This window comes from Colius striatus, chromosome 7 (genome assembly GCF_028858725.1).
Source record: "Colius striatus isolate bColStr4 chromosome 7, bColStr4.1.hap1, whole genome shotgun sequence".
Lineage (NCBI taxonomy): Eukaryota > Metazoa > Chordata > Aves > Coliiformes > Coliidae > Colius > Colius striatus.
In genome coordinates this window covers 2,097,672-2,107,510 of record NC_084765.1, presented here as the reverse complement: position 1 = coordinate 2,107,510, position 9,839 = coordinate 2,097,672, and positions in this window count along the sequence as shown.

Sequence of the window (9,839 nt, the reverse complement as noted above, 5' to 3'; positions counted from 1 at the left end):
CATCAGCACAGCACATCCCGGAAAGGACTGATTGACAGTGCCAGAGTGAAAGCTGTTAGAGCAATGTGAGCATTGCCCAGGCTCTGTGGCATTAGATCCTGGCCATGGCTGGAGGCAGAGCTCTGCCTGAGATGAACTGCTTGCCCTGTTAATTTCTTTTTAAACAGTAAGGAAATATCTGTAATAAAGTACTAGGAATAAGCAGTAGAAGGACCTCACTTCTACATTCATTCCCAGAAGAGAGATGTATTTGATGTCTATTTTTATGACTACATTCCATTTTTTTCCCAGCTTTTTTTGGGTAGCTGGGGATATAATATCTGCAACACATTAATGAGCCTGATTCAAAGATTAGTAATGTCAGCAGAAGGACTGTTACTCATTTCAAGGGCCTTTGAACCAAGCTCTTGCAATACTTTAGAGCCATCACTGGTCATTAGAACACATCTTTCTTATTCTTTAAAAACATTACCTTGTATGTATTTGAAGCTATTACAGGATGACAGCCACTCCTTGCTTCCAAGGGAAAAGGCTCTTTTGACAGGTTTTTGCAGACAGGACAGAACTACATGATAACTATTTAATTGCTGATGTGTTTCTACTGTGAGCAGGAAAGTAAAATGGAAACCTTTGCAGAAGATTGAATAATTAAACTATGGCAAAGCCACTCACCACCACTCCCTCCTCCTCCCCCAAAAATGTCTGTTAGGAACTTCATTACATTGATTAAAAAAACCCAGAAACTGAATTGAAACATGCATAAGGACTTCAAACATGTTTTAAAAAAAGGACATTTCTATGAAGGTGTTTTCTCCTGGCTCTGTGTCTGGAGGTTTAATAAAGTGTAAACTCTGAGTTGATTGGAGTATTCATATTCTGAATAGCTCCTGATGAAATAATGTGACTGATTCCATAATGCCAGGTGAATGTTCTGGCTTCAGGTAGCACGGTTGTGCATCTCCTACAGACACACTGGCATCTCCTACAGACACACTGGCATCTCCTACAGACACACTGGCATGCTGCTTCCCTTCTATTTATTTTTCCAAGGTTCACAGGAAATTACTATGTTGAAGACCTCTGTCCCTTTGTCCATTTAAAAAGAGATCTAAAGGTTTTTGTAAAGCCTGTGTTCCCTGCTTTGCTCAAACTGCCTCTAGTAGATAAACCTCTTTGAGGCTAATGAGATGTTTCTCATATTCATAGCTAAGGGACAGACAAGAACACATTCTGTTTTACCAGATCAACTCCTTAACCTGCAGAGAACTTCCCTGCATTAAAACAATGGGGCACTATGCAATAAAGAAGCTGAAGAGGACAATTTGTACGTGTTTTATTGTCATCCAGTCACATCCAGAACAAACTTTCCTAGCAGAAGACACATCTTGGGATAGTGCTGGGGTCACTCCATGGTCCTGTAGACAACACTTGTCTCCCCACCTAAATTAAAGCTGCAAGATTCTTTCTTCTTTTCTCTCTGTCCTGTGAAGAAGAGATGCAAGGCAAAGTCAGGAGCTAAGAGAAGTGATTTCAAAAGCAGGCACTTTGCTGGTACGTAACAGAAGTGTGTTGCTCCATCGTGTTTAATGGGACAGTGCTTGAGCTCAATCTGTTTAAACAAAGAGTTTCATCAGAAAATGCACCTTGAGAAGTAACATTGTCAGCCTACCTTGAACAAGCCACACAGCAAAGGTATCAGGCACCATTGTACATCAGATTGGGTTTCAAACCAGACCCAAACCTGGCTTTGCAGGAGCCAGTGTGTCAGAAGGCAAACAGAAGCTGCCAAGACGCATTGCCTTGACCTCATGGGTGGCTACTGAACTGCTGGGGGATGTTTTGTCCCAGTGGCATCTCTGGAAACACCTTTCCCTGATGTTTCAGTGCTGGTGCTTAGTGACAGTTCCTACTGGATGTGCAGCAAAAAGCAAGGCAAGAAGGTCCTCAGCATGCTACCTGAGCTGCATTTTCTAACACCTTTGAGGAATAAAGACACACACTTTTAGAAGACAACTCCATTTTCACTTATTGGGTTTACATATCACAAACTCTTGCTCTGGACAGTGAAATTTGGCATTTCCAGCTGAGGGCTCTTGTGTCTCACCAGAAGGGATGGCCAGTAATCCAGAGTGACTTCTGTTTTTTCACCTTGGGCAGGCCCCTTAGTACCTCTTTGCCTCAGTTTTCCCATCTGCAGATGTTTACTTCCCTCAGCAGAACTGGCTGTTGATTTACTTTTGCCTCCTGCTGAATACCGTTCCCAAACACAAAGCCTTGTTCAGTGCTGGGACTGGTGGTGCTGACATTTCCTGCACAGGGACAAAAAGACTGGCACTATTTTTAGTGAAGGCTTTTCTTTCCATTGTCCCTTTCTCTGTGAAGCTGTATTTTTCCAGTGTTTTTTAGTGCAGCACTTGTGTGTGTGTTTTCACTGACTGAAAATCCCAAGGGATGACTTTTGGTTTCAGTTCACTTGTATTAATAAAGATCATGCTATAGGCTGATTGTTGGAGTCATGAGGAAGATCAAATCCACTCTAGTCACTGCATCTTAGCATTCAGGGCTTGGCATAACGTGCCATGAATAAGTCAGCTGGTCTTTTCTAGGTATCTGATAAGAACATTTGACCTAACCCTGCATCATTTCTATGAGTGGTGTCATCTTAGGAAATCACTCAATGTGCCTGTTTTCAAAGAAACCCCCTCTCTTGGACCAAAGAGTCTTTGCAGACTAGTTTTGGAAGGTCATAGAATCACCATCATCGTGACTAAAGGTGAATGACTAACGTGAGAGGTGGCAAAGAGGAATGAGGATTTCTGTTCTGCCACTGAGCCATCATTTGGTGTCAGAATAATCACTGCTCCACTCCATTCCTCAACTTACCTGTGGGTAAAATGCAAGGCTCCTCCTCATTCCCACCACACACTGAAGGCTCTGACATGACAACTCTTTGGATGACGCTCTAAAGAAGTGGAAAGGTTGGGTTGGGGTTTTTTCCTGAACACAGATTTGACAATGAAGAGCAAGTTGAGACCTTGGTCTCTGTTAAAGAGCACAGAATACTTGAGGAGGCCATTTGACTATCCCACAGGAGAATCAATGCCATATCAATAGGTATTCATCTCTCCGCTGTGAAATATTAATGGCAGGAAAGGCAGCACTTAATTCAAAGAGGAAAAAAATCCATTTGCTGCCTTTTCATGGATCTGGGAATTTCTCTTTTAGACAGTAATTTCTCTTCTGATCTGTGTTGTCTCCACAAGTGCTGGTCTGGTTTTGGAGGGGTTTTTTTCACTGTTGAAGACTCTGGATCATTCTCCTAGCCAGTATGTTTTCAAACCTCCCTGAGGACAGAAGTGCTGATAGCAAGGACAAGGAGTTTTCTGTGTGTGATGACCACATGCACTGACTTGAATGTACTTTGGAGGTTTTTGGTAAAGTGTGATTCATGAGACTTAAAGACTCCTGACCAAAGACATACTTCTCTTTTTTGGGGTTAACCTTTCCTTTGAACTGGAAGAAAGCAAACCAGAACAATAAAAACCACACTCAGGGTGAGGTTTGCCCTGGGATTGTGAGGTCCAGACGTTAGATAAGAAGCCTGGAGCATAAAGAAGTTACAAAGTTCTGTTTTCCCTTGTTTTCTTCAACAAGCAACAAAGACCAAAACCACCCAACTCCAACCCACTCCAGCTTTGTGTTTATAGCCAAGAGAAATCATTGACTGCAGGTCTCACCACAAATGGTGAAAAGTGAGTTAAAGGCAATTAGATGAAGGGATATTTCACTGCAAAAAGGTGAAAGCTTCCCCCTCCCCATTTCCCCTCTCTTCTTTTATAGAGTGCTCTTGCTTGAGCCCTTGGCTGCCTTGCACAGAAGCCACATCCAACTCTCCTGTCATGGTTTTCATAAGGCTCTGCAGTACAATCCTTTCAAGTCATTTCACCTTTTCCCATGGTAAGTACTCTCTCCTGTGTTTCTGCATGGGAGCCAACCCAATGGGACACAGGGGACAGCTGTAACTTTGGTATTAAATGTCCCACCCTGACCCACACATGTCAGAGGAGGGACACATAGAAACCTAAATGAGCTTTGAGTCAGTCTGGACCCACAAATACTTCTAGTTTAGAAAATAACCTGTGACTGGGAAAGCAATTGCCTCTAGGAAAAATCCAGAGGGAGTCACAGACCAACTAGAAGCAGCAGCTCAGGCTCCCCTGTTTATATATATATACACAGGTATGTAGATGTAGATGTTCATATTGATATCTACAACCACATTAGTACTCGTGTGCATATGCAACGTGTATGTAATTAGGCATCTGTGCATATGCACGTGTTTGTAAACACACAGAGACACACACAGACCTGCCAGTCATGCAACTTCATCTTTTGCTGCTTTCTGAACTGTTTCCCAAACAAAAGTATCCTTTCAGGTTTATCACCAGCTTTAGCTGACACATTACTTGGTGCCATCATCTGAGAAAGTCACCAGGTAGGTGCGGTAGCCTGGGAATTAGCTGGCAATGTTACCAGCAAGTCTAACATCATTCCAGGAATACATCAGCCCTCTCATTCCCCTATGTAATGGTGTTGTTTCTGCTTTTGGTTCCTTCTGAGCTTTTAATATGGAGTAAAGCAAACATCCCAAATTAAATGTGGCAGGAGGTAAGGTCTGGTGTCACCTAATTCACGTTGGCCATCCTTCTGCCACCGAGGAGACAGAGTGGTCTGACAGGCAGCAGGCAGCAGATAGGAGAGTTGCATTTTGATTCCCTCTCTGTCATAGAGCACAGAACTCACTTGGACAAGAGCTTGTGCCTCAGTTTCACTTTTCCTGGCCACATCCTCCTTTTTCAGCCTCTGAACTTCACGTTTGTCTGGCATTGCTTGGTGTACCTTTGCCTGCCTGTGGAAACAGTGAGACCTCCTGCTGAGTGTCTATCACATCCCAATGCATGTGTATACCCCCAAAAAGCATAGCCTGAGGACTGTGCAATGTGTTTACACTTCATGTGCAAGTACCTTGGACCTCTGCAAAACAAACAGCCAGAAGAAAACCAAACAGCTCAATCCACTGCTGTCACAGCAGCTCGAATAAAAACTGCTGTGGAGAGGAGCCACCTTCACCTCTTCATTTCAGAAGCTGGAGCTCAGCTTTGAATCATAGAACCATAGAATGATAGGGGTTGGAAGGGACCTTTAGAGATCATCTAGTCCAACCCCTCTGCAGAAGCAGGGTCACCTAGTTCAGATCACATAGGAACATGTCCAGGTGGCTCTTGAAGACCTCCAAGGAAGGAGACTCCACAACCCCTCTGGGCAGCCTCTTCCAAGGTTTCTCACTCACTTTCCCATAGTCCCTAGAGAAATCCACCTAATGTGCTTCATACTATGGGTCTGCCCAGGCTCCATTCATAGTCTCTCCCACTCAGTCACTCGTCCTCCCTACTTCACTGGCCCACCCTCAGAACTTCTAATGCTCCACAGAAATTTCCTCACTTGGGAATGTCTGATGCATCCTTTAAATTGTTTCTTCTCTTTTTTTCTGCATAACAAGGCTGTGTCACAGGCACACCAACCACCTCATTATTAACCTTGACCTTGAGGGGGGGTGGAAAAAGAAAAGCAGTAGAATGCATTTAATAACAACCCCAGTGAGCTGAGTCGGCTCTACAATTACATTGCATAATGTAGTCATGAGAAGAGGGTTACCAGGGAGATAATGGTAAACAGCAGCCTTAATTCTGTCTGAAAAATAATTGGAGTGATCTCCCTTTGTGGCTGAGGTAGAGGAGAAAATTGGATGGGTAAATTTCCAGTTACCACAGATGTTCGTAAAACATGCTGCACTCCATTATTGGCCAAATTATTAGCTCCCTCTAAATGCTGTGGGTATGAATTGTCTGGCTTCCTCTCCAGGCACACAAGCCTGTGGCTAATGAGCATCATTTAAATGAGAAAACAGCGTTGGTTGCAGCACAACTGGCATCTTTCCACACTGTTACTACATCTCCTCTTTACAGCAGCCCTCTCAAACTCTGCTGTTTGTTGCATTCATCAGTCCTGACACGTTTTAAAAACCTAGAGCCTTTACAGCCTCTTGTGACCTTGTCCTCAAGGGCTGAAGTTATCCTGGTGTGATGAATTTGCCTTCACTGGGTTGCAGCCTGGGACCCATGTGGAAACCTGCTGCAGGCAGCTGCCCATTAAGCTGCTCTCTGCACCGACTACAGCTTTGAAGCCCCTGGTTCATCTCTGGAGCATCTCCACAGCTCTCAGCAGTGTCATCTCCTTGCTCTGGCAGGACATGCAGAAGTCAGGTGCATGCCAAAGGAGGAAAGCAGAGAGTCTAAGAGGCTCAGTGGCAGAGCATTCAGTACTTTCCCACCCTGTCTGGTCACCACCATCTGTTGCCACTTTTGCCTCTCTGCTGCTCCTGACAGAAACTCTGTGTTGAGTCTCCTTCTCTGGAGACATTCAGACCCACCTGGATGAGTTCATGTGTGACCTACTCTAGGTGGTCCTGCTCTGGCAGGGGAGTTGCACTGGATGAGCTCTCAAGGTCCCTTCCAACCCTTAAGATCCTGTGACTGTGTGTGACTCAGTGCCACTGGAAGCACAGTGGGAGCCACTCACAGACTGGAAATACACCCAGCAGAAGGCCAAGACATTTTGCTCTGGAGTGCACCTTTCTCTGGAGCCCTCTTTTCTAATGTCTTAACTCCTTCTGGGACCTTTAGACCCTTCATTTGATGTCATCTGCTCCAATTAACACTATGAAGCTGCAGCTTCTCATCTTGGTCAGCAAGAACAAAAGCAAAGCCTGAAGAAGTCTGGGCATGCTTGCCTGAACTTTCCAGCCAGACTCTGTACCTGAGGCCAAGTGCCTGCCTCATCCTTCCCGTGCTACAGCTCTCTCTCCAGATGTTCTCAGCAGAGAGTTCTTCAGCTTTTAGTTAGATTTAGAGCTGGCATTAAATTCCACAGCCACAGGGCCTGAGCTTTTTCAGATTAAACTGTGGTTTCAGTTGCCCTTTGACTCAGTTCTAGAGTTAACTGAGCAGTAGGTGCAGCAGCTCATGCCACATACATGCCAGCTGTTCTCAACTGACTTGTTACTCACACAACTTCCATCAGGGTCTCAAGGTGACAATATTCAGCATCTCCTGTTAATATCTAAGCAAAGGCAGTGTTAGAAAGTTGCCTGTTTCCAGTGTGAAGCTGTGCTGCTTTGCAGTGTCTGTGGAGAAGCAGTGGGTGACACAGAAAGTCTTGGTCGATGCAGGCTGCTGGATCTCAGCAATGCAGCAAATAGCTCTGGGAGCACTGGGGGTTATGTGGGACAGAGTGAGAGAACTGGAGGACCAGTGGGCAAACCTGTGGTGGGCATATGCCCACCCATCTTGCATCTCCCATCTCATAGGCAATTTGTGAGCTTGGGTCCCATTGCCAGGACTCTGAGAGCTCTTTTTGGCAGCACAGTCAGGCTATCTGCTGCTGATTGCTTCTGGCTGTCTTCTGTGCCATAGCTTTCCACCAGCAATGGGTAATCTCAGCACAACAAAGCTCTACTGGCTGGGAACTCCAAGCTCAGAGACAGCATCCAGCACCGTGGTTACCACTGTACCCCCCTCTCACCATTCCTCCACAGATCTCTCTTGATGTTAAGCCACACTAGTTGGCACAAACACATCCTTTAAAGCTGCTTTCTACTACCCAATTAGAAGGCTGTCAGCAGCAAGGCCATCACTCCTCCTGCAGCTTCTGACAAGCCTGGACACTGCTATGCTGCTGCAGAAGATTAAAGCAGTCTCTGCTTTGTGTTACTCAGCGGCTGTGTGCTAGCCAGAAACTAATTCCCCTTCCCAATGAATGTGTATGTGGAACACTTAATAGGCTCTGTAAGCCTGTCTTCATTCCTTGTTAAAAGGAGCACACTCACTAAAGAACAGAGCTGTCTAATACACATTTCTGTCTCATTTCCCCTTTCACCAAGGCTCAAGAGAGCCGCAGTTTCTAAGAATCAGAGACTTTGTGGGGTGAAGGTGCTTTCTAGTACTTATGAGAGGTCTGAGCATCAGGAACCCTGGATTCTTTTTAACTCTCATTTAGAAGCAATGCTGATTGCCTTTGCTCTCCAGCCACAGCTCTCTCTCTCCAGCAATCGCTTTCTGCCCCACGCACCCTCTGAAGCTGAGGAAGGGGTGGGTGTGCAGTGCTTTTACCTCTAGATTGCTGACTCAGATCTGCTCTAGGCTGGTAGCAACAGAACCTCATTGTGCTCTGAAAGCTCTTTGGCAGCCGGTGTGAAACGAGTTGAATGACAGTCCCGTACATTAACTTTACCACCAAGCATAAAGATTACTGGGTAGTACAAAAGAAATGTTGCTTTAATCTCCTGCTGCAGCACTGAAGTGCTCAGATTTGTCAGGCACTGGCACAAGGAGTGATGGCCTGGGTGGGGGAACAGATCTCAACAGTATCCCAGAGTACATCTGGGACTGCACTTGGCTCATTAACTTCCAAATCCTGGCTGTGTTATTTTGGTAAACCCGACTGATGGAATATGTAGAGCTGAGACACAAGTGAAATCATTAATTAGCTATAAATTCCATCCAAGTCTCCAAGAAGTGGAACAAGCACGTACAGGCTACTTAAAGCTTGTAAATTAATTTAGGGTCAGATCAAGTGTACCCACTTCCACTGGTGTAAATCTGGAGCAATTGCACTGAAGTGTAAGGTCAGTGGAGTTGACCAGCATCAAACTAGAACCGTTGAGAATCATTTTTCTGCTATAAAGAACAAAAGATAAACATCCTTTGAATTCCTGACCCTGCTATGAAAATGAAACAGAAGACGTGGGAGCTCTTTGAAGCTGAGAGAAATGTCTCCAGCTCAGATCTCTCCCTGTTAATCAAAACAAGGCACTGTAATCAGCTTCGATCCTACGTCTATCTGTAAGGAACAAAGCAGACTTAAGAGAATTAAATCATTTAACACGTTGTTTCCTTCCTCATTTCGGCACCGATTGAGCTTATTGCGAGCTTATTGCCCAATTCCTCCCCCTCCTCCCCTGCAACTGAGTTCTTCTGCAGCCAGTGCTGTTGTAGGGCAGGAACATCCTCAAGGTTCCTGTTTACAGGAGGGATCGTTGCCTTGGGAGATTCCTCTTTAGGCTCAGAGATTCCTTCATTGCCTTCCTGATGTCTGCTTTCCTATTTCCTTTACTACCTGCTGGATAGGAAACTTGGGACAGACCTAAACGGGGGAATATTTGCCAAAGCCATCACAGTGTACCAGCAAAAGACTGATTTGAAGCCATAGCTTCAACTCCAGGAGTTTCTTGCAGGCTTCAAGTGAAACAGACTCTGTTACCAAATGCAATTTTGCTAGGACAAATTACTCTGTGCTAAAGGCTTTTGCCAACACTGCGGTGTTGATCAGGCATCACTTCTCCTTCCACCTCTGAGCCAGCCCGTGTTTGTAACGTAGGCTGAGAGCTCGTCAGGATAACGTAGGATGGAGAGCTGCTGAATGACAGAGCCCAGAGGGGGGTGATCAATGGCACAGAGTCGAGTTGGAGCCTGTGGCCAGTGGAGTTCCACAGGGATGGGTTCGGGGGCCAGTCTTGTTCAATATCTTCATCAACCACCTGGATGAGGGGACAGAGTGACCCTCAGCAAGTTCCCTGCTGGCACCAAACTGGGAGCACTGGCTGATTCCCCAGAGGCTGTGCTGCCATTCAGCAAGATCTTGACCAGCTTGAGAGTTGGGCAGAGAGGAACCTGCTGAGGTTCAGCAAGGACAAGTGCAGAGTCCTGCATCTGGGAAGGAAC